This window comes from Elephas maximus, chromosome 19 (assembly GCF_024166365.1).
Source record: "Elephas maximus indicus isolate mEleMax1 chromosome 19, mEleMax1 primary haplotype, whole genome shotgun sequence".
Taxonomy (NCBI): Eukaryota; Metazoa; Chordata; class Mammalia; order Proboscidea; family Elephantidae; genus Elephas; species Elephas maximus.
Window position 1 is genome coordinate 79,859,949 of NC_064837.1, and position 25,510 is coordinate 79,885,458.

General features: G+C 42.0%; 1 protein-coding gene across 2 annotated transcripts in view; it reads left to right on the top strand.

The window, feature by feature from the left end:
* Nucleotides 1–2,245: 2,245 nt before the first annotated feature.
* RB1CC1 (RB1 inducible coiled-coil 1) overlaps nucleotides 2,246–25,510 on the top strand; it is a 136,583-nt gene continuing 113,318 nt past the window's right edge. For both annotated transcript variants that reach the window (XM_049860439.1, XM_049860440.1), the window contains exon 1: nucleotides 2,246–2,621. The gene's annotated coding sequence lies outside the window, so the exon portion shown is untranslated. The remainder of the gene's footprint in view (nucleotides 2,622–25,510) is intronic.

Sequence of the window (25,510 nt, forward strand, 5' to 3'; positions counted from 1 at the left end):
CAGGATGAGTCTCTTCTCTCCCATAGCACCTTTATCTTTGCACCTTTTGCACTGTATTATAATGGACAAACTATGGACACATGCACTATTAGTAACTTGTAATAGTATTTCTTTTAGATACCTAATACGTATAGTAGAAACGCTATTTACACTAATCACTAGGAAAGAATTTCAGATGCGTGACAAACCTGTGTGATGAAAAAACCTCCAGGCTTTTACTCATACCCAGTATTCCTGGAGTTTGACAAAATCTGGAGAAGGTATGAACCAGTAATCTCTGGTGATTTATTCCAGTCTATGATTAAGAGAGAAATTCAGGATTGAATTTTTTTTTTCTAATAAAAAAAAGTCAAAGAGAAGTAATGTTTAAAATATTTTATTTTTTAATAGATTGCTGGCATATTCCAAAGCGTTTACATGCTAAGCTGGATCATATTTGTAAAACAGCTAATGTCATTGATAATCAAGGGGAATTTCAAACACCAAAATGTTTTTTAGAGCCTAAATATTGTTATCTTTTTCTTAGCAATTTTCTGGCCAAACTTATCCTCACCACTTACTTTTTTTGCTGATTACTATCCTGTGCCTGGCACCCTAATGGCCCAGTGGTGAAGAGTTCCACAGCTAACTAAAAGGTCTGCAGTTCGAATCCAACAGCCGCTCCTTGGAAACCTTATGGGGCAATTCTACTCTGTCCTATAGGGTCACTATGCGTCGGAATCCACTAGACCGGCAACTGGTTTTTTTTTTTTTTTTTTTAAATCCTGTGTCTAAGGAGCCCGGATGGCGCAATGTTTAAGCACTCGGCTGCTAGTGGGAAAGTAGGCGATTTCAACTCACCAGTCAAACCAGTGGGAGAAAGACCCATCGATCTGCTCTTGTACAGATCACAGCCTAGGAAATCCTGCTCTGTCCTCTACCATGAGTCCGAATAGGCTAAAGAAGGCACATAATAACAACATTCTGTGCCTAATAGAGCTGGATCCTTTAGTCTTTCCACTTCACACCTTCCCCCCAAGGCTTCGTGACAATTTAGGACTTTAATTTTCATCTCTCTTGCTGGCGTGGTGTAATAAAATTCCAGCTTAGAAAATACGAACAAGTAAAACGACTTTCCAAAGGCTTTAAAGACAAGATCTCTCTGGGATAGGCAGCAGTGCAAAATAAATAAAAAATAAAAAGTGGTAAAAATAACTGGACTGCGACTTTAGATATGGACCAGTTTGATGGAAACTGAAAATAGGTGTTTACTAGCATTCTATGTTTTTAACATTCCATGACAAAAGGAAGAATTGCAAACTTTGCTTCCTAAATAGCATTTGGTCTGTTTTGGTGCTCCTGAAATCGGCGATCTCATGCTTATGCAAACAGGGCTCAAAAGTTCTCTGTAGCTTGTAAGTCACTGCGGGAGGTCGCGCCTCTAGGCTTTTACTCACACCGGATATTCCTGGATATACCAGGAGTTAAAAAACAAAGAACAAAACAACAAAAAAAACCAAACCCGCTGCCATCGAGTTGATTCCGACTCATCATGCTAAGCTTAACTCCTGCTCCTCAGCGTTTCACACTCAAGCCCTGTGGCTTCAAGTAACCACCTGTGAACGACCATCTTCAAAAAAGCCCTGTGGCTTCAAGTAACCACCTGTGAACGACCATCTTCAAAACTGCAGGACTGTCCTGAAATCAGCACCCTTTCCATTAGGGTCTTCACACTATCCCCCGAGAGAAATCAGTATGGGTGGTCGTGGCGCTTGGATTTCCATTCCAATAGGCCGAGCCTTAGCCCTCTCAGCCTTGCTCGTTTTGTCTTACCGAGTGGAAAAAACTGCCGCCCCAACCGCGCAAAGTTACGGGGGCACTTGGTGACCGTGGCCGGGTGTGGGGTGGCGATGCTGGCGGCAGCCTCACTTGGCTGAGCCACAGCCCTCCCTGCACGTCGTCCCGTCGGTCACAGGTCCTAGCGCGGTCCAAGGCGGCGGGGTCGACACAGCCCGGGCCAACTCGCCACAGCGAGGAAGGTCAAGTTCACCTTTGGGCAGTCGATGGCTAGCACCGCCACAGGGAACTCCAGCCGCCTCCGGACGTCAGCTCAGGACACGGCCGGCTGGCAGGACAGCCGGCGAGCCGGCCAGGCGACGGCTGCCGCTGGGGCCGCCCCCTTCCCGGCATGCCCCACCGCCGGGGCTGCGCAGACGCCGCTCTGCGCCCCGGCTCTCTCGGTGCTCGGCGAGCCCCTCCCTTGCACGGCCGGCCTTTCCCGGCATGCTCCGCGGAGGAAGCGCCCGAGTCGACAATAACAAACGGAGCCGAGCGACGGAGACCGCGACCCTGCCGACCCTCCTTGCTGCCTCCCGCGTCCCCGGCCGTCCGGGCCCCTCGGCTCTGCCCGGCCCCTGCTCCCGCGCCCGCCTCAGAGCCGGGGGGCCTGACTGCGCGCCCTCGCCGCCCGGCCCCTCCCGCTCGCCCGCCGCCGAGTGCCGGGACGCCGACGGTTGTGTCGGTTGGCAGAGCCGAATGGGCGGTTGGTAGCCGCCGCCGAGGACGAGTCGGCGGCGGAAGATGGTGCCGGGGGCCTCGGGCTTTGCTGTTGCCGCCGCTGGCGGAGGAGGAGGCGTTTCCGGGTGAGTGCCGCCTGTCTCATCCCCTGCCCCCATCTGGGCAGCACGGCCGGCGGCAAGCCGGGCCGGGGGCGCCGGGGCTGCAGTCACCTCCCCACTGGCCCGGGGCCCGGCCCATGGCATTTGTGCAAGTTCGCGGACCCCCAGACCCCAGCGCGACGGTCTTTGTGGAGACCAGGCGTCCGCGTCGACCCCCGGGTGCGGGAGGCGTTCTCCGTTGGTCTCGGGTCCCTGCCAGTGCCACCGCCTGTCAGGACCCGGCAGAGGGCGAGGCACGCCCAGAACCCCGGGACGCACCCTTCCTCGCTGTCAGCACTGCAAGGGCTCAACCCTGATGGGCTCAGACTTTGGAAACCGCGGAGTGGAGTTGGCTGAGGCCGGGCGAAGCGCATGGGGTGGGAAGAACCGAGAGACAGTGTCTTTGTCCCGACCCTGGAGTGCGAGGATCGGTGTAAAGTTACTTTTAGGAATGACTCAGCCTCTGTCAGCCCCACTGATAGATTTGGGATGGAGTGTGGATGCGTTTCACAACTGCCTTGGTAGAAACAAAACCCATTAACTGACATGAGAAATGGCAGCTTTTGAGTGGAATACCTCTGTAGTAGTCTTTCCAGCGCCTGGTGGATGTGCCGTGTTTACTGTTTATGGTTTCGTAATCTACTCTTTGCCGTCATGACTCTTTAAAGTGTGCTCATCCCTTGAAGTGGTGCAGGCCTAGGTGTTAAGGAAGACAAACGTGCTCAGTGTTTATAGAGTCACGTTGCTATGAGACATGCAGCTGGACGGGGAGGTTCTCAAGTTTACATAGAGAAGTGATTTGGGCCACATTAAATGTGCCTTTTTTCCCGTTTTTATTTTTATAATTTTTTGTTGTTGAGAATATACATAGCAAAACATACAACAATTCAACAGTTTCTGTATGGACAGTTCAGTGACATTGATTACATTCTTTGAGGTGTGCAGCCATTCTCACCCTCCTTTCCTGAGTTTTTAAGTGTGCCTATCTTTCTGACCATGTATTGTGTAGTTTCTCAGTTTTTGTGTGTTGATAGTATTGTGGGACTTACATGATTTACCCAAAGGGTTTAAAGGTCAGCAACTCTAGGAATTTAGGAGACTACTTTTATTTTAAATAGACTTAAATCAGTGTTTTATCGAGAATATTATCATTATATATCATACAGGGTGTCTTAGTCATCTAGTGCTGCTGTAACAGAAAAGTGAATGGTTTTAACAAAGAGAAATTTATTTCCTCACAGTAAAGTAGGCCAAAAGTCCAAATTCAGGGCATCAGCTCCAGGGGAAGACATTGTCTCTCATCAGTGTTCCCTTGGACTAGGAGCTTCTCCATGCAGGGACCCCAGGTCCAAAGAATGTGCTCTGCTCCTGGCACTTTTTTCTTGGTGGTATGAGGTCCCCCTGTCTCTCTGCTGCCTTCTCTCTCTTATATCTCAAGAGATGGCATCAAGACACAGCCCAGTCTCCTAGTTTGAGTCCTGCCTCACTAACACACCTGCCACCCATCCTCCCTCAATAACATCACAGAGGCAGGATTTACAGTATACAGGAAAATCACATCAGATGAAAAAATGGTGGATAATCACCTAGTACCAGGAATCATTGCCCAGCCAAACTGAGACATACATTTTTGGGGGAGACATGATTCAACCCATGACCCAGGGAACCCTTCCAACTCTGGTCAGATATTACTATCAGAAGGGCGATGCTGATTTATTTACTTATTTGTGATTATTTGATATTTTAAGGGGACCGTTGCTAGATGTTTGGAAATATTTTTGCTTTTAATGTAGCAGTATTCGCAGGACATATTTTCTCAGTATCATTCCTGTCACGTTTTAATGGTCACAGTTGGTTTTAAACCTAGGTAATTTTTGAATAGAGCTAGGACTGCTTTAGGCAAATAACGTTTATGTTGATAAATCTCTGTTAATTGGAGGTTGGATGTAGACTCAGCCATGTTTTTTAACAGCTTTATTGAGATATAGTTTACATACTATACAGTTCACTCATTTAAAGTGTACAGTTCAATGGTTATTAGTATATTGACAGGTTAGCGCAACCAACGTGAGTGTCAATTTTACAACATTTTCACCATCTCAAAAAGAAACCCCGTACACTTTGGCTGTCACTCCCTCTATCCCTGCAACCACTAATCTACTTTCTGTCTGTAGATTTCCCTCTTCTGGACATTTCATTTTGGTTTGGTATCAGAGGAAACTCTGGTGGCGTAGTGGTTAAGTGCTACAACTGCCAACCAAAAGGTCGGCAGTTCGAACCCACCAGGCGCTCCTTGGAAACCCTAGGGGCCAGTTCTACTCTGTCTTATAGGGTCACTATGAGCCAGAATTGACTCAACAGCAATGAGGTTTTTTTTGGCTTTGGTATCATAGACTATGTGGTCTTTTGTGACTGGCGTCTTTCAAGGTTCATCCGTATTGTAGCACAGATAAACACTTTATTCCTTTTTATTACTGTATAATATAAATATACTACATTTTGTTTATCCATTGGTCAGTTGATGGATGTTTGGATTGTTTGCACTGTTGGGCAACTATGAATTAAAAAAAAACAATCCCGGTTACCTTTGAGTCGATTCTGACTCATGGTGACCTCATGTTGGTCAGAGCAGAACATGAGGTCCAGAGGATTTTCAGTGGCTGATTTTTTAGGGCACTTCTGGGTAGACTCAAACCTACCATCTTTTTGGTTAGCAAAGAGGGCATCATCCAGGGACTTTGCTGTAAACATTAGTTCACAGATTTTTGTCATTCTCTTGTTCACATACATAGGAGTGGAATGGCAGGATCATATAGTAACTATGTTTAACTGTTCTGGGAACTGGCAGACTGTTTTCCAAAGTCACTGCACTATTTTGCATTGTTATCAGACCACTTTTTTTTTTTTCTTTTTCTGAAGTTTAGTTTATTGTTGTCGTTGGGAATATACACAGCAAAACAAAGAAAATACCATTCAACAATTTCTACATGTACAGTTTAGTGACATTGATTACATTCTTCAAGTTGTGCAACCATTCTCACCCTCCTTTTCTGAGTTGTTAATCCCTCATTAACACAAACTGCCCCCTAATCTTTGGAGTTGTCTTTGTCAATTTGATCCCATATCAATAGTTCTTAAAAGAGCATAATGCTCAAGGCAAACATTTTTTACTGGTTAAGCTAAACTATTACTTTGTTTTAAGACTTCAGGGGATTATTTTTTGATTTAAGGTTTAAAGATTCTCTCAGGGCAATAGTTTAAGGGATTTCGTCCAGCCTCCATGGCTCCGGAAAGTCTAGAGTCCATGAGAATTTGAAATTGTCTTCTGCATTTTTCCCCTTATGATCAGGATTCTTCGATGGAGTTTTGAATCAGAAATGTTCAGTAATGGTAGCTGGGCACCATCCAGTTCTTCTAGTGGCAAAGAAAGAGGTTGTTCATGGAGGCAATTAGCTACCCTTCTATTTCCTCCTATTCCTGACTCTCCTTCTTCCTCTGTTGCTCCCTGCGAATAGAGACCAATTGCTGTGCCTTGGATGGTCCCTTACAAGCTTTTAAGACCCCAGGCACTATGCAGGGAACTAGAAGATAGAACAGAAACACTGAACACCTTATTAGGTAAATTAACTGGGATATACCGTGAGACCTCCAAACTAAGGAACCAGATCCCCTGAGGTGTTTGGTTGTATGTAAGCAGGCTCAGCAGCTACTCTTCGCTTTTCCTCTCTCTTTTTTTTTTTTTTTTGTCGTTGTCTATCACACAACTTTTGCCAGTTCACCTTTTAACAGGTATACTACTTATGACAGCAATTACAATAATCAGCTGTGTACCCTACTCTTAATCAATGAGATATTTCCATTATTGTTAACCCCCCTTTCCCTCTCACTCCCATCCCTGGTAACCACTATTAAGCTTTGGTCTGTATACATCTGCCTGTTTTCATTTTACATAAGTGACAATATGTGTCTTTTTTTTTTTTTTAACTGTGCTTTAAGTGAAAGTTTACAGTTCAAGTCAGTTTCTCATACATAAAAACTTATGAACACATTGTTATGTGACCCTAGTTGCTCTCGCCGTAATGTGACAGCACACTCCTCTCCACCCTGTGTTTCCTGTGTCCATTCACACTGTGCCCCTCTACCTTCTCATCTCGCCTCTGGACAGGAGCTGCCCACTTAGTCTCATGTGTCTTCTTGAGCTAAGAAGAAGACTCCTTACCGGTATCATTTTATGTCTAATAGTTCAGTCTGATCTTTGCCTGAAGAATTGGCTTTGGGAATGGTCTTAGCTTTGGGCTAACAGAGTCCGCGGGCTATGTCTTCTGGGGTCCCTACAGTCTCAGACCATTAAGCCAGATCTTTTTACTAGAATTTGAGTTCTGCACCCCACTTTTCACTTGCTCCATCATGGACCCTCTATTGTGTTTCTGGTCAGGGTGGTCATTGATGGTAGCCAGGTACAATCTAGTTCTGGTCTCAGGCTGATAGAATCTCTGGTTTATGTGGCCGTTTTTATCTCTTGGGCTCACATTTACCTTGTGTCTTTGGTGTTCTTCGTTATTCTTTGCTCCAGGTGGCTCGGACCAATTGATGCGTCTTAGATGGCCGCTCGTTAGCGTTTAAGACCCTAGACACCCCTCACCAAAGTGGGATGCAGAACATTTTTTTTTTTTTGTAATTTTTATTGTACTTTAAGTGAAAGTTTACAAACCAAGTCAGTCTCTCGTACAAAAACTTTTATACACCTTGCTGTATACTTCTACTTGCTCTCACTCTAATGAGACAATACACTCCTTCCCTTCACTCTCTATTTTGGTGTCCCTTCAGCCAGCTTCTGCCTCACTCTGACCTCTCATCTCTTCTCCAGACAGGAGCTGCCCACATAGTCTCGTGCATCTACTTGATCCAAGGAGCTCATTCTTCACCAGTATCATTTTCTATCCCAGTCCAGTCTAATCCCTGCCCAAAGAGTTGGCTTTGCGAATGGTTCCTGTCTTGGGCTAACAGAAGATCTGGGGACCATGACCTCTGGGGTCCTTCTAGTCTCAGTCAGACCATTAAGTCTGGTGTTTTTACCAGAATTTGGGGTCTGCATCCCACTGCTCTCCTGCTCCCTCAGGGGTTCTCTGTTGTCTTCCCTGTCAGGGCAGTCATTGGTTGTAGCTGGGCACCATCTAGTTCTGGTTTCAGGCTGATTTAGTCTCTGGTTTATGTGGCCCTTTCTGTCTCTTGGGCTCGTAATATCCTTGTGTCTTTGGTGTTGTTCATTCTTCTTTGTTCCAGGTGGGTTGAGACCCATTGATGCATTTTAGATGGCAGCTTGCTAACTTTTAAGACCCCAGACTCCTCTGTCCAAAGTGGGATGCAAAATGTTTTCTTAATAGATTTAATTATGCCATTTAACTTAGATGTCCCCTGAAACCATGGTCTCCAGACCTCTGCCTCTGCTATGCTGGCCTTCTGAGCATTCAGTTTATTCAGGAAACTTCTTTTGGTTTAGTCCAGTTGTGTTGACCTCTCCTGTACTGTGTGTTGTTTTTCGCGTCATATAATATAGTTCTTATCAACTATCTGATTTGTGAAAACCCACTCCCTCCCTCCCTTCCTGCTCTCGTAGCCATCAAAGAATATTTTCTCCTCTGCCTAAACTTTTTCGAGTTCTTATAATAGTGGTCTCATACAATATGTGTCCTTTGGCAGCTGACTAATTTCACTCAGCATGATGCCTTCCAGATATCTCTATGTTATGAAATGTTTCAAGGATTCATCATTGTGTAGTATTCCATTGTGTGAATATACCATAATATATTTATTCATCCATTGATGGGCAACTTGGTTGCTTCCATCTTTTTGCTGTTGTAAACAGTGCTGCAGTGAACATGAGTGTGCATGTATCTGTTTGTGTAAAGGCACTTATTTCTCTAGGATATATTCCAAGGAGTGGGGTCACTGGATGGTACGGTAGTTCTGTTTTTAGCTTTTTAAGGAAGCGCGAAATCGATTTCCAAAGTGGTTGTACCATTTGACATTCCCACCAGCAGTGTCTAAGTGTTCCAGTCTCTCCACAGCCTCTCCAACGTTTATTGTATTTTTTGGTTTAGTGCCAGCCTTGTTGGAGTGAGACGGAATCTCATTGTAGTTTTGACTTGCATTTCTCCAATGGCTAGTGATTGTGAGCATTTTCTCATGTACCTGAATGTCTTCTTTAGTGAAGTGCCTATTCGTATCCTTCGCCCATTTTTTAATTGGGTTATTTGTCTTTTTGTAGTTGAGTTTTTGCAGTATCTTGTGGATTTTAGAGATCAGGCGCTGATCAGAAATGTCGTAGCTAAAAACTTTTTCCCAGTCTGTAGGTAATTTTTTTACTCTCTTGGTGAAGTCTTTGGATGAGCGTAGGTGTTTGATTTTTAGGAGCTCCCAGTTATCTAGTTTCTCTTAATGTTTTGTATACTGTTTATGCCGTGTTTTAGGGCTTCTAGCATTGTCCCTATTTTTTTCTTCCATGATCTTTATTGTTTTAGATTTTATTTTTAGGTCTTTGATCCATTTTGAGTTAGTTTTTGTGCATGGTGTGAGGTATGGGTCTTGTTTCATTTTTTTGCAGATAGATATCCATTTATGCGAGTGCCATTTGTTAAAGACACTGTCTTCCCCCATTTAACTGACTTTGCGCCTTTGTCAAATATAAGCTGTTCATATGTGGACGGATTTATGTCTGGATTCTCAGTTCTGTTCTGTTGGTCTATGTGTCTGTCGTTGTACCACTCCCAGGCTGTTTTGATTACTGTGGTGGTATAAAAAAATTACTGTGGTGGTATAATAGGTTCTAAAATCTGGTAGTATGAGGTCCCCCACTTTGTCCTTCTTTTTCAGTAATGCTTTATTTATCCAGGGCCTCTTCCCTTTCCATGTGAAGTTGGTGATTAGTTTCTCCATCTCATTAAAAAATGCCATTGGAATTTGGATTGAAATTGCATTGTATCTGTAGATCCCTTTTGGTAGAATAGGCATTTTCACAATGTTGAACCTTCCTGTCCATGAGCAGTGTATGTTTTTCCACATATGTAGGTCTCTTTTAGTTTCTTGCGGTATTGTCTTGTAGTTTTCTTTGTATAGGTCTCTGGTTAGATTTATTCCTAAGTATTTCATCTTCTTGGGGCTTTCGTAAATGGTATGGATTTGGTAATTCCTCTTCTACATTCTCTTTGTCGTTGTAGAAGAATCCAACGGATTTTTGTATGTTTATCTCGTATCCTAATATTTTGCTGAACTCTTCTATTAGTTCCAGTAATTTTCTTGTGGATTCTTTAAGATTTTCTGTGTATAAGTCATATCATCTGCAGATAGGGATACTTTTACTTCTTGCCAGTTTGGATGTTGGTATTGGACTTGTCAGATGCCTTTTCCGTCTCAATTAATAAGATCATGTAGTTCTTGTCTTATGAGATGGATTACATTGATTGTTTTTCATATGTTGAACCATCCCTGCATACCTGGTATGAATCATGGTGAATTATTTTTCTGATATGTTGTTGAATTCTATTGGCTAGAATTTGTTGAGGATTTTTGTCTCTAAGTTCAGAGGAAAATTGTTCTAAAATTTTCTTTATTTGTGGTGTCTTTACTGGGTTTTAGTATCAGGGTTATGCTGGTTTCATAGAATGAGTTTGGGAGTATTCCATCCTTTTCTATGCTCTGAAATACCTTTAGCAGTAGCGATGTTAACTCTTCTGTGAAAGTTTAGTAGAATTCTCCAGTGAAGTCATCAAGGTCAGGGCTTCTTTTGTTGGTAGTTTTTTAATTATGTTTTCAATTTCTGCTTTTGTTATAGGTTTGTTTAGTCATTCTACCTCCGTTTGTAGTAGTTTAGGTAGTGTGTTTCTAAGAAATTGGTCTATTTCCTATTTTCAAATTTGTTAGAGTACAGTTTTTCATAGTATTCTGTTAAGTTTCTCTTAATTTCTGATGGTTCTGTTGTTATATTGCCCATCACATTTCTTATTCTGATTATTTGTTTCCTCTGCTGTTTTCTTTTGTCACTTTAGCCCCTGGTTTCTTGATTTTGTTGATCGTTTCAAAGAATCAGCTTTTGATCTTGTTAACTGTGAATTGTTTTTGTATTCTGTATTTCATTTAATTCTGCTCTAATTTTTACTATTTGCTTTCTTCTGGTGCCTGAGGGCTTCTTTTCCTGCTGCCTTTCATTTGTTTGAGTTGTAGGGTTAATTCTTTGATTTTGGCCCTTCTTTTTGGATGTGTGCATTCATCGGTATAAATTGAGCTCTGAGCACTGTTTTTGCTGTGTTCCAAAGGTTCTGGCAGAAAGTCTTTTCATTCTCATTTGATTCTATTTTTTTTTTTTTTTATTCCATTCTTAATTTCCTCTGTAACCCAGTAGTTTTTGAGCAAGGTGTTCTTCAGTTTCCATGTGTTTGATTTCTTTTTCCTTGCTTTTTCTGTTTTCAATTTCTACTTTTTACCTTTGTGGTTAGAAAAGATGCTTTTTAGTATTTCAGTGTTTTGGATTCTTTGAAGGCTTGCTTTGTGGCCTAATATGTGGTCTGTTCTGGAGAATATTGTTCTATGTGTGTTGGAAAAGAAAGGATACTTGGCTGCTCAAGTTGGTTAATTGTGGCATTTAAATCTTCCATGTCTTCATTGGGAAACCATGGTGGCGTAGTGGCTAAGTGCTATGGCTGCTAACTGAAGGGTTGGCAGTTCGAATCCTCCAGGCGCTCCTTGGAAACTATGGGGCAGTTCTACTCTGTCCTGTAGGGTCGCTATGAATTGAAATAGACTCGACGGCACTGGGTTTGGTTTTGGTTTGGTATGTGTTTATTGAGCTTCTTTTTGGATGTTCTGTCTTGCCCCAAAAGTGTGTTTGAAGGTTTCCTACTGTTATTGTGGAGCTGTTTGTTTCTCTTTTCAGTGCTATTAGAGTTTGTTTTATGTATTTTGGAGCCCTGTCATTGGGTGCATAAATATTTATTATGATTATGTCCCCCCGGTATATTGACTCTTTGATTGTTATATAGTATTCTTCCTTATCCTTTCAAGTGGATTTAATTTTAGAGTCTATTTTGCCAGAAATTATTATTGCCACTCCTGCTCTTTTTTGATTGTTGTTTGCTTGATGTATTTTTTCCATCCTTTGAGTTTTAGTTTGTGTCTTTAAGCCTTAGGCATGTCTCTTGTAGGCATCACATGGATGGATTGTGTTTTTTTAATCCATTCTGTCACTCTGTCTCTTTTTTGGTGCGTTTAGTCTATTTATATTCGGCATAATTATTGATAGTTATGAGTTTAGTGCTGTCATTTTGGTATCTTTTTTTGTGTTTTGCTGAGTTTTTTTGTTCCGCTTAATTTTCTGCTCCGAGTCATTTTTCTTTCTATATTTTCTTTTCCTCTTTTACCTTGTTGTTGATTTTGTATTTGCTGAGTCTGTTTTTTTTTATTTTTTAATTTTGATGTGTAGGATTGTTTCCTCTGTGGTTACCCTAATATTTACCCCAATTTTTCTAAGTTTAAACTAGTCTTTTATTTTTTTGTATTGCTTTGACATCCTCTCCTTATGAAAGATCTGTGACTGCGTTTTTTAGTTCCTCTTTTTTGTTTTAATGTTGTCCTCTTTTATAAAATGACGTCTCTGTTTCCCTGTTCCGAGCGTTTTAGCTTTGATTTATTGTTGTGATTTCCCTGTGTGGGTTGGCATCTGGTTACTGTGTCCTGTCTTCTGGTTTTGGGTTGTTATCTGATGTTACTGGCTTTCTAGCCAGAGGACTCTGTGTAGTATTTCTTGTAATTTTGGTTTGTTTTTTGCAAATTTTCTAAACTTCTGTTTGTCTGGAATTGTCTTAATTTCACCGTCATATTTTAGAGACAGCTTTGTTGGACGTATGAGTCTTGGCTGACAGTTTTTTCCCTCAAGGCTTTGTGTAGGTCACCCCATTGCCTTCTTGCCTGCTTGGTTTCTGCTGAGTAACCTGAGCTTAGTCTTACTGACCCTCCTTTGTAGATGACTTTTTGTTTATCCCTAGCTGCTCGTAAAATTCTCACTGTATCTTTGATTTTGACAAATTTGATTCTGATATGCCTTGGTGACCCTTTTGGGATCTACCTCGTGTGGGGTTCGATGAGCATCTTGGATAGATACCTTCTCGTCTTTTATGATATCAGGAAGCTTTCCGCCAACACATCTTCAACAGTCTCTCTGTTTTCTGCTGTCTCCCCACGTTCTGGTGCTGCAGCCACTCGTGGGTTATTCCTCTCGGTAGAGTCCCACATAATTCTTAGGGTTTCTTAACTTTTTTAAACATCCTGCTTTCTATTGATTTTTCCTCAAATACGTTGGTGTCAGTTGCTTTATATTCGGCCTCACTAACTCTGAGTTCCGTTTCCTCAATTCTGCTCCTTCGACTTTCTGTTTATTGAGTTGCCTGATTCTGAAGTTTTATTGTTAAACTTCCGGGTTTCTGTTTGCTGTCTCTTTATGGATTTTTGCAGCCTTTTGAATTTGCCATTATGTTCCTCTCTAATGTTCTTAAGTTCCTCTCTTGCTTTGTCTGTGTGCTGCTTGACTTGTTCCGCATTTTGCCTGATGTCCTTCCTGATCTCTTGAAGAGTTCTTATGTTGATCTTTTGTATTCTACCTTCGGTACTTCCAGGAAGTTCTCCTCATCCAAAAGATTTCTTGATTCTTTGTTTTAGAAGCTTTCTGAAGTCATCATGGTCTGTCTCTTTATGTGACTTAATATTGACTGTTGTCTCCGAGCCATCAGCAAGTTATTGTATTTACCTATTTTATGTTTGCGCTTACTGTGTCCTAGCTTCTTATTTTGATACGCCCAAATAGGCTGCTTGAGTGATCTAGCTTGATTATTGGTACCTTTGAGGCTCTCCTGCCCTGTCAGCAGGTGGTTAGAGTTGGTACTAGGTATGCAAGCCCAGGAGTCCATTTACTTTTCTTGTATGTTTTCAGCTCACGTGTCCAGGTAGTTGGTTACGAAGTGTGTGGTTCAGGCTCTCACCTGCAGTCCTAGATGAGCAGGGGTGATTGGTGTAGGCACAGGTATCTGGCTGCAGTAGGGGGTCACCTGCTGAGCAAGGCAGGGAGCTGACAACCGTCCCTGATTATCTGTGAGGAAAGCATGTCCCTGTCCCCTGGAGCACGTAGGTAGGTGGGTTTTGCATCCGGACTATGGGCACCCAGTGCTGTTGGCTGTAAGGACTGGGAGGCACCACTTATTCTTGGTCCCCTGTCACAGGTGGCTAGGTGACATGGGTGGGGTCACCAGTCCTTAGGCCCTTGATTTGGGTAGGTGAGGATTATGCTTATTAGGCAGAGTGATGTCAGATGTCATGAACGTGCCTCTCCACCATATAGGTGAAACAGTTGAAGCTCGCCTTCAGGTATATACCCTGTTGTACTGTGCTAACGAGGGCCTACACTGTTGAAATGGCCCACACAGGTCTGTTCAAGGGTAAAAGGTATTCAGAGTCTGTGGACCCCTTATGCCTGTGGCTAAGCAAAGGAGCTGTTTCTGCCCTGAGTTCCTGGCTTAGGGGAGCTGGCCGATTATTTTTAATTTGTTCCCTCTCCAAGGCTGGGAGAATGGCTCAGGGCATGTGACAGTTTCTACTTCCGGCCCAGGGAACTGCTGTCTCTGAAGCCAGGTCGGGGAGGAGTCAGGTAAATAGGAGAGAGGTTTTTTCCAAAGGGGTGTTTTTTGATTCACCCGGTAGGTTAGACGCATGTACTTATCTTTTGCCAATTGAACACTGCTTTTCACTGATCCTGGAGGTGCGAGTAGACTATCCACCGCTCGATTGCTCCCAATGTGGAAAATGTGCCCTGAACGCCACTGCGTTCCCCACCTCTGGCCCCAGCCCAGCCGATCCGGGCCTGCAGGTTGCTGGTTCCTGCCAGGTCAGGTCTGGTAACTCCTTGCTGCTTCTGAACCGTCTCTCTGTCCCCGTGCTGTTCAGTTCAGCCTGATTCCTCAGCTTTGCTTTTGATGTTCAGGGCTCCTAGATTGTCCTATATAACCGACTGTTTTTTGGGGTCTTTGTTATAGGAGGGACAACAGGAAGTGTCTGACTACTCTGCCATCTTGGCCCCCTTATTTGTCCTTTTCTGATTGACTTATTTCACTCAGCATAATGTCTTTTGGGTCTCTCCATGTTGTAGCATGTATCAAGTCTTAATTTCTCCTAATGGCTGAGTAGAATTCCGTTGTATGTATATCTGTTCATCTGTAGATGTGCATTTAGGTCGTTTCCACCTTTTGGCTCTTGTGAATAGTTCTGCATTGAACATCAGTGTACGATCCTCTGTTTGAGTCTCTGCTTTCAAGCCCTTTGGGTATATTCCTAGGAATGGGATTTTCTGGGTCATGGTGGTGTAGTGGTTGAGAGCTACAGTTGCTAACCAAAAGGTTGGCAGTTCAGATCTGCCAGTCACTCCTTGGAAATCCTAAGGGGCAGTTCTGCTCTGTTCTGTAGGGTTGCTGTGAGTAGGAATGCACTTGAGGGTGATGAGTTTTATGGTAGTTCTGTTTTTAGTTTTTTGAGGAGCTGCGACACTGTTCTCCACAACAGTGCTACCATTTTTCATTCCCACTGGCAATGATAAGAATCCCAGTTTCCCTACATCTGCAACATTTTTTTCTTTTTTTTTTTAAATCTTAGTTATCCCAGTCTGAGTGAGATGGTATCTCGTTGTGGTTTTGATGTCCACCTCTGATGGGGAAATGATGAAGAGCATCTGTTCATGCGTTTGTTGGCCATTTAAACATCCACTTTGGTGAAGTGTCTCTTCAAGTCCTTTGCTCATTTTATGCTTGGGGTTATTTTTTTTTGTCGTTTGTCAAAGTTTTATGTATATTTTGGTTATTAGATTCTTACCGGATATATGGTTTCTGAAGGTATTCTCCCAGTTGGTGGCTCGTCTTTTCACTTTTTTGTTAAAGTCCTTTGATGAACAAATTTTTTAGTTTTTCTGAGGTGCTGTTTATTTTTTCGTCTTTCACTGTTTGTGCTTTTGTTATTATATCAGATAACGCATTGTACGGACCACTTTTTTTTCCTCCTGCCTCTTTTTTTTTTTTTTTTTTAATTTTGCTTTAGGTGAAAGTTTACAGCTCAAGTTAATACCTCATACAAAAATTTACATGCATATTGTTACGTGACATTAGTTGCAATCCCCACAACGTGACAGCACACTCCATCTTTCCACTCTGGGTTTCTTGTGTCCGTTCAAGCAGTTCTTGTCCCTTCCTGCTTTCTCATTCTGCCTCTGGACAGGAACCACCCATTTCGTCCCGTATATCCGTTTGAGCTAAAGCACCCTCCTTCCAAGTATAATTTTTTGTTCTGTAGGCCTGTCTAATCTTTGTCTGAAGAGTGGGCTTCGGGAATGGTTTTAGTTCTGGCTTAAGAGAGCATGCCCTAGTTTTGGGAGTTCCTCCCCTCTCTGTCAGACTGTTAAGCCCGGTCTTTTTACTTGCATTTGGGTTCTGCTCTGCACTTATCTCTTGCTCCATCTGGGAGTCTCTGTTGTGTTCCCTGTTAGGGCAGTCATGGATGGTAGCCAGGCACCACCTAGTTCTTCTGGGCAGACCACTTTTTAAAAGTAAATGTATTTACAGTCTATTTTGATTCTTTCACATTAGTTAGTTAGGATTATTTATGAATCTAATTCTTTGTAGGCCCTGGTGGAGCAGTGGTTAAAGCACTCAGCTCCTAACCAAAAAGGTCTGCAGTTTGAAACCACTAGCCACTCTGTGGGAGAAAGATGTGGCAGCCTGTAAAGATTTATGGCCTTGGAAACCCTGTGGGGCAGTTCTGCTCCATCCTGTAGGTCTCTGTGAGTCAGAATTGACTTGATGGCAATGGATTTGGGTTTTTTTGTTTGTTTGTTTTAATCCTTTATGTATTGTTATTATATAAACAACAGGGAAAGCAAGAAGCAGTACTCTTGTACTGGCCCTTGGTAAGAAACAAAAGGTCAGAATGCATGGCAGATTTACTTTTAGCAAGCCAAATTCATAAAGTTCAAAAGGGCAAAGGACACGAGATCTTTGTTTTTCAAAGGTCATAATTTTGACCTTAAATTTTGATCGTTTAAACTTGAGAAGAACTTATATCTGGCCTCTAATTTTGAGATTATCTTTAAATTCTTATTCATGTATTCACAACAAATATCTGAGCAGCTACTTTGGAGATGTACATAACTTTTGTTTTTTAAAAAAGAATGACTAGTAAATCTTTTCATTCAGGGAATGGTACTCTCTAAACCCCAGTTGCTCTTTTCCAAATTAAGAAAATACTGGCCCAAGAAATTTCAGTGAAAGTCTAGTAATACCTTACTGGAGACATGCATTTATTCAGTTATTATTTACAGACCATCGACCCAATTGCTGCGAGGAATATAAGAAATTGTTCTTGCCTTCTGAAAGAAAGCTCAGTCCTATATAAATATAACTACAGTATGGGCATTATTGGAAGTTGGTATGAAGAGATTTGTAGGAGGGTATTTAGGGGAGAGGAAAAAGCATGAGCAAACATGTAGATTTGAGAATGTGAAATAGTTCAGTGATCTCATGTTACTAGGTGTGCCATGGATAAGTCACTTCACCTCTCTTTAAAAATGTCCCCACCTCAAAGGGTTTTGACAGATATCTACTGTGTTCTTACTATGTGCCTGGCACTGCTCTAGATGTGCTGGGGTTCACTAGTGAGCCTACCACACCAAAATCCCTGTCGTCATTCAAGATAAAATATCAACTTGTTAGAGAGTGATACATGCTAAGGAGAGAAAATAAAGCTAGAAAGGAGGGTATAAAGTATCAGGGTTGGGGTGTTGAAATTCAGATAAGGTGTCCAGTGGAGATTGCACTTATTGGTAACTTTTGAGTAACGACCCCAGGGGAGTGAGGGAGCTAGCTATGTGACTATCTGGAGAAAGAACATTCTTGGCAGAACAGTGAATGTGAAGGCTCTGAGATAGCTGACCTGTACAAGAAAACATGAAGAGATTACTGAAGGTGGCTTGTTGTGAATGAGGGGCAGAGAAGTGGGAGAATGCAGGAGAGCGGTCTCTAAGGATAATGTCGGGCTTTTTAGGTCGCGGTAAGAAACCTGTAGTGTATTCTAATCCTGCGTGTGCACAAGCGCCGATGTGAGCTCCAGGAAACCTAGGAAGTTGAGAAAGTAAGTTGGATCCAGCTTCGTTCATTCATGACATTAACTGAACCCTTGAAACAAAGTGTTTTAGCTCCAGCAGTATCGTAGTGAACAAGAGGCACTTTATATTGAAGTTGTGCAAGTAAGGTTTAGAATGGTGAATGCTTAGAAATTTTAAAGAAGGTAAATAAGGAGCATGAATTCCTTTGAGGTAGTGGAATAGATAGAAGGCTAGAGAAGCAGATGGGAAGCACTAGGCTAAAGCGTTTGTACTTACAAAATGATAGAAAGATTATCACATTTCTGATTCTTTAATTATGGACCTAATAAAGATAATTTACCTGTAAACTAGAGTATCCCACTGCGAAGTCAAGGTATGTTGATTTACTTTTTGTAAGTACAGTACTGACTGCCTCCAACCACCTCGTCTTTTATTGTTAATTTTGTTTCTGTCTTTCACAGCTGTTCAGTGAGTGCCCTGAGGATTATGGAATAACACTTTGTTTCCCTCCGTGATTTTGCACTCTTTTTAATTCTCATATTTCATTGGCTTGCAATTATGTTTCATTTGTCATCGAGTCAGTTTTGACTTAGGATGACTCCGTGTGTGTCGGAGTGGAACTGTTGATCCAGGTGGTTTTCAAAGCTGTGACCTTTCAGAAGCAGATTGCCAGGCCTGTCTTCGAAGGAAACTCCGGGTGGGCTCAAACCACCAATCTTTCAGCTGGTGGTAAAGCGCTTAACTATTTGCAACACCCAGGGACTCTGTAATTATACCAACAAAACCAAACCTGTTGCCACTGAGTCAATTCTGACTCATATTAAAGGATAAAAACAACTATGATCATTTCCTTTCTGTTCTTGTTGTTTTGTTATTGATTTAGGGCTATCCACATCATTTTTTGCTTTATATTTCACGTGTAATAATTGGTAATTATCCAGAATATCTCAGTTGGAATATTAAAATCAAATCAGTTGTTGTTGTTTGGTACTGTTGAGTCGATTCCAACTCCTAGCGGCCACATGCGACAGAGCAGAACTGTCCTATAGGGTTTTCTAGACGTGTTTCTAGGCTGAGTTTTGTAGCCAGGTCTTTCTCCGTGGAAGCTGCTGGGTGGGTTCAAACTGCCAACTTTACGGTGAGCAGCTGAGCGCTTAACCACTGTGCCATCAGGGCTCCTTATCAAATCAGTATCATACTGTTAATATTTCCAAGGCTCTTGTAGCTATTACACTACAAACGCCACATTTGCAAATGCTTTTTTGTTATTGGTGTATGTTATACAGATAGCCTTGGTTTAATAGAATAAAATATTTTCTGTATAGGTAACATTGGTTTCATTATTTTTTACTTTTAGTGTCTATTATAAAATCAAATACACAACTAGAATTTTTTTGCTATAGATATAATTATGTGAATGTTAAGAATTTTAAAAAAAAGGTTCACCCATGGTACAGTAATTGGTCTCTATTCACCTGAAGCAACAGGGAGGAGGAGAGTCGGGAATAGGACGAAATGGAATGTGAGGCCAATTGCTTCCAAAAAGAACTGCCTCCTTTGCCGTGACATCAGAAGAACTGGATGATGCCTGGGTTCCGTTACTGATCATTTTGATCACAGGTTCTATAGAAGAATCCTAATCAAAAGGGGGGAAATGCAGAGAAGAATTTCAAATTCTTATGGATTCCAGACATTCTGGAGCCATGGAGGCTGGATGCATGTCTGAAAATGTTGCCTTGAGATAATCTTTAAACCTTAAATCAAAAAGTCCCCTGAAATCTCCTTAAAACCAAACAAAAGTTGGGCTTAGCTGGTAAAGAATGCCTTCCTTGAACATTATGCTCTTAAGATCTATCTATATGGGATCAAATTGACAACAGCAATTTTAAAGATTAGATAGGAGCCTTAGGGAGCAGTGAGTTTATATTAATAGGGAAGCAAAAACTCAGAAGAGGAGGGTAAGAATGGTTGTACTGCTCAAAGAATGAAATCAATGTCACTGAATTGTACATGTAGAAACTTGGATTGGTATATGTTTTTGCTGTGTATATTAGCAATAACAACAAAAATAAAATTAAAAAGAATTCACATTTAAAGGAAATTTTACTACTTAATACTGATATTCCTCAGAAGTGGTACTGTGCACGGTCCTGGATGTCATTCTCTCAGCTGGTGACAATAATATGGGTGTAGTGGATGTGGCTCCCATACCTGGTACACTTTGGAGGTAGGAGAGCTGTTTGGTAACAGGCTTGACTTAAATTAATTACTAATTCTTTTAAGCTTCTGTTAAGCAGAGGTTATCAAATGAAACACCATATATTAAAAAAAAAAAAAAAACAACTTTAAAATGCAAAGGATAGCGTAATATAAAGTGAGTGAGGCTATTTATTCAAAATGACAGGAGTTGAAGTTTAATCATATTCTGGCATGGACAGCTTTTTTTCCTCCCAGACTATTTATTTGCTAATTATAAAAAGTGACTTGGGGGCAGTGTCTGACCTCCTTTAACTTTACAAGAGAAAAGGAGAGTCAAGACCCACAGCCCAAGGCAGATTCCTGTGAGGCTGAGATCAGGTATGTCTCCTCTCTCCCCATCCAATAAGGGGATACTGCGTGTTTTAAAGTCAGAAAAGTGTGCATCAGGGTTGTGTCCTTTCACCATGCTATTCAATCTGTATGCTGAGCAAATAATCCAAGAAGCTGGACTATATGAAGAAGAACAGGGCATCAGGATTGCAGGAAGATTCATTAACAACCTGCGTTATGCAGATGACACAACCTTGCTTGCTGCAAGTGAAGACTTGAAGCACTTACTGAGGAAGATCCAAGACAGCAGCCTTCAGTGTGGATTACCTCAGCAAAAAGAAAACAAAAATCACTACTGCATCAATAAGTAACATCCTGATAAATGGAGAAAAGATTGAATTTGTCAGGGATTTCATTTTACTTGGATCTACCGTCAACACCCATGGAAGCAGCATTCAGGAAATCAAAAGATGCATAGCGTTAGGCAAATCTGCTGCAAAAGATTTCTTTAAAGTGTTTAGAAGCTAAGGTGTCACCTTGAAGACTAAGGTGCACCTGACCCAAACCATGATGTTTTCAATCACCTCATATGCATGTGAAAGCTGAACGATGAATAAGAAAGACTAAAGAATTGATGCCTTATAATTGTGGTGTTGGCAAAGAATATTGAATATACCATTGACTTCCAAAAGAAGGAACTGACCTGTCTTGGAAGAAGTACAACCAGGATGCTCCTTGGAAGCAAGGAAGATGAGACTATGCCTCACATACTTCGGACATGTTATCAGGAGGGATCAGTCCCTGAAGATGGACATGATGCTTGGTAGAGGGTCATCAGAAAAAGAGGAAGACCCCCGGTGAGATGGATTGACATAGTGGCTGCAGCAATGGGTTCAAGCATACGATTGTGAGGATGGTGCAGGACGGTGTTTCGTTCTCTTGTACACAGTTTTGCTGTGAGTCGGAACCGACTCAATGGCACCCAACAACAACAACTCCATCTTTACCAACTCTGACAGCAACCATCACACGGGACTCTCTGTTTCTCTGCTGGGTTCCATAATTCATTGCAATGGCCACACAGAACTCACAGACCATACTCATGATTATGGGGTTTATTAGGAGAGAAACAGGTTACAGTTTGGGCTCAGGAACACTCAAGGATACAGGTCTTCCATCAGGACAGCGTTTTCCTAGCTGTGCTCGAAGACATGCGTCTCCCTGACCCTAGGCCTCTGCCCAGAGGCACTCACCTTTCTCAGCGCCATCTCCTGCTGCCGGGTCGGGTCTCACTGCCTGTAGTGTTAAACAGTTCTCTCTGTCTCTTGGTTTCAGGAGCTTCTGAGCACAGGCATCCTGGGTCCAAAGTATACACTAGCTCTTCTTCCTTGGTGGTGGTGGCATCTTCTCTTTCCTGCCTCTGGGTGGCTCATCTCAAGCCCAGTGGGATGGCAAAACTGACCAGTCCCTTTGATGGGCAACAATTACCTTATCACACAGTTCTGCCCAATCACTTGAGTGGGAGTTACAAGACCATGACTAGGAAGGCCACATACAAAAGTGATCTGACACACTGCACTAATACTTCCAAAGAGTCATATATTTTATATAATTTTTTCCAACGACAAGACGTGAAAACATTTATGTATTTCTCATATATAACATTTCCATTTTGTATTGTTTGAAACAAATTGCGTAGCAGCATTTTTGATGTCTCATATTTTAACAAAACAAAATTGTCTGTATATACACATAAATTATCTGTAAGCACTGGGGGAAAAACAGTGTACATATTCCAAACTTTGTTTTAAAAATATTTCTCTTCTATTTTTACCACCCCGTTTGGTGTCTTTTGCACTAACTTTCTATATGCTGTCTCCATTTTTGACTGCCATTCCATGAAGTTGCTTGTCTAGTTGTAGCCAAGGCATGTATTTAGGAGACCCTGAACCTTTATGGAAGGTTCTCTTAGGGGCAGTGTGAGGAAGAAGGCTGACCTTCCTTCTGCTTCTCCTTTTCCTTTTTACAGGGAAGGGTCGGATCAGATGGGAATAAATCTGATTTGGAGAGACTGAAGCCCACTTTTCAGAATCTGGGCAACTTAGGCATTCCATTTGTGGTGAAGATTATTTTCATTGATGTAGCAGCTAGTGACCCCTCAATCAGGCAGAATAGCCAAGAATTGTAATTTGCAGAATTGCAAATCAGGCAGAATGACACCAGTCTTTGTCTTTGTTCTGTGAAGCTTTCTGTTTAGCTTATGTCATCCAAATCCCTTCCCATGTATTCTACAAGACTCGAAGGCAACTTGAGGGTATTTTTATCCCCAGTATAGCACAGTGTCTGACACGTGAGGTGCTCAACAAGTGTTGGATGAATAATGAATGTGCTCAGTTTTGGAGGTCAGAAATTTTCACCCATGCTTCTCTCATATAAGTTGGCTAATTCTGAGTTTTGAATGGATTAGAGTAGTTGCCAATAAGGCTGAAATGACTGACTGATCTAATCATTATCGTGGTCTCTCTCAGAAGAAATTGTAAATCTTCAGTTGATAAATTGAATAGATGGGTTTATTTTTTTGAGTGCGTGAGGGGCTTTCTGGGTTTTTTCCTTGTGAAAGTCCAATTGTTTTTAAAACAAATGTGTTTTAAAAAATACACCTCTCCTTAGTGTCCACCCTTCCTCTTTCCCACCGTTTATGGCTGGCTATAATTTTTTATAATGGAGCCCTGGTAGGACAGTGGTTAAGAGCCATGGCTGCTAACCAAAAAAAGATCCAGCAGTTGAAATCCACCAGTCGCTCCTTGGGAACCCTAGGGGTCAGTTCTACTCTGTCCTATAGGGTCACTGTGAGTCAGAATCAACTTGATGGCAACGGGTTTGCCCCCAGAGGGATCTAGTAGAAACAAGTGTCCTCTTATGATGTGAGGTGCCCCCCCCCCCCTTTAAGATAATTCCTACTACTTTATATAGCTACTTCTGTAAGTTCAGAGAAAGGAAAAAGAATACCCTGGGTCCCCTGTGATGAGGGAAAGCTTCCTAGAAGTGGTAATGGGACCATACTTGAATAAGTATGGTAAGTAAAATTTAAATAAGCAAAGATTGGGGGTGAGGATGGGGAGCAGTGATTTACCTGGCAGAAACGTATAAAGTGAGAGTAGAGATTCTGTGGAGGGGGAATAGTTGGAGATTCTGTCAGAAAAATAAACTGGGGTTGATTATGAAGACCTTGAAAGCTGGGATTTAATTAAAACCATAATTGCCACCATTAAAATTTTTTTTTTACTGTATTCCTAGCACTGGAAAGGAATTTTGAAATACGTTATTGCTATCCATCTCACTAATTCTGCAGAAAATACCATTTCAGTTTGTAAATAAGCAATCTGATGTATAGAGGCTATCTGAGCCTCACATAGGTAGTCTGTGGCAAAGATAATATGCGAACACAGGTAGTTTGTGCTCCAGAGTCTGACATTTTTGTGCTAATCTAGCTTTATGTCAGGGTTGGCAAATGCACATCCCTAGAGGGGCAGGCAGATAATGAAATTAAGCTAAACTGGGAGAGGCCTGTGGAGAAAGGGAAGTCACAGAAGAGTTAGGTAGCTTCAGTGACACAAACAACAGCACGTCAGCCATTGAAAACCCTTGGGAGCACAGTTCTACTCTGCCATACATGGGTTGCCATGCATTTTGGCAGTATTTCCTCAAAGACTGATTTGTCCATCCTTCTGTAGTCTATTGTATAGTCAGTATTCTTCTCAAACACCACAATTCTAATGCGTTGGTCTTCATTTTTAGTGTCCAGCTTTCCCATGCCTATGAGGCAATTGAAAAGAACATGGTTTGGGTCAGGTACACTTTAGTCATCAAAGTGACATCTTTGCTTTTAAACACTTTAAAGAATCTTTTGCTACAGATTTGCCCAGTGCAACATGTCATTTAATTTCTTGACAGCTGCTTTGGTGGGCATTGACTGGTGACCTGAGAAGAATGAAATCCTTCAACTTCTTCGCGATTTATCATGATGTTGTTTACTGGTCCAGTTATAAAGATTTTTCTTTTTATGTTTAGTTGTAATCCATACCGAAGGCTGTAGTCTTTTAATTTCGTGAGTTAGTGCTTCTAGTCATCTTCACTTTTAGCAAGCAAGGTCGTGTCATCTCCATATCTCAGGTTGTTAATGGGTCTTCCTCCAATCTTGATGTCACTTCCGCGTGTGTGCATGCTTTAGGTGAAGGCTTACAGAGCAGATTAGTTTCCCATTCAATAGTTGATATACGAATTGTTCTGTGACATTGTTTGCAATCCTCGCAATGTGTCAGCAGTCTTCCCCATTACTACTCTGAGTTCACCTTTAACATTTGTCAGGTTTTCCTGCTCCTTCCTGCTTTCTCATCTTTACTTTTCGGCAGATGTTGCCCTTTTGACCTCGTATAGATGATTGTTCTAAGGAGCACTTTCTTCACGGGTGTTATCGTTTATTTTATAGGCCTGTCTATTATTTGGCTGAAAGATGATCTCCGGGAGTGGCTTCAGTACCAAGGTTGAAGGGTGTCTAAGGGCCATAGTCACGGGGGTTCCTCCAGCCTCTCTGAGACCAGTAAATCTGGCTTTTTTTTTTTTATGAATTTGAATTTTGTTCTACTTTTTTTTTCCCCCACTCTAACCAGGACCTTCTGTCGTGATCCTGGTCAGAGTTATCGGTAGTGGTCGCCTGGCACCATCTAGTTCTTCTGGTCTCCGGCTAGGGGAGGGTGTGGTTCCTGTGGTCCCTTAGTCCTTTGGACTGATTGTTTCCTTGAGTCTTTGGTTTTCTTCACTTCACTCCAGACAGATAGAGACCAGTAGTTGCAACTTAGATGGCTGCATGTAAGCTTTTAAGACTCTAGACGCTACCCACCAAAGTGTGATGTAGAACATTTTCTTTATGAGCTTTGTTCTGCCAGCTGAGCCACTTGACCTAGCTGTCTTATGGTCCTTAGCATTTAAGCCCAGTAAGTCAGCCCATAGAGGTATTCGGTTATGTCTGGGGTGTTTCCATGACTGCGCCTCCTGTGTGCTCTTTTATATATCTGAATATACAGGCTGTGCATACAAATATGTGTGTAGAAATATCCACAGCTAAACCTATGTATGCGTGTGAGGGTACTCTCATACACCC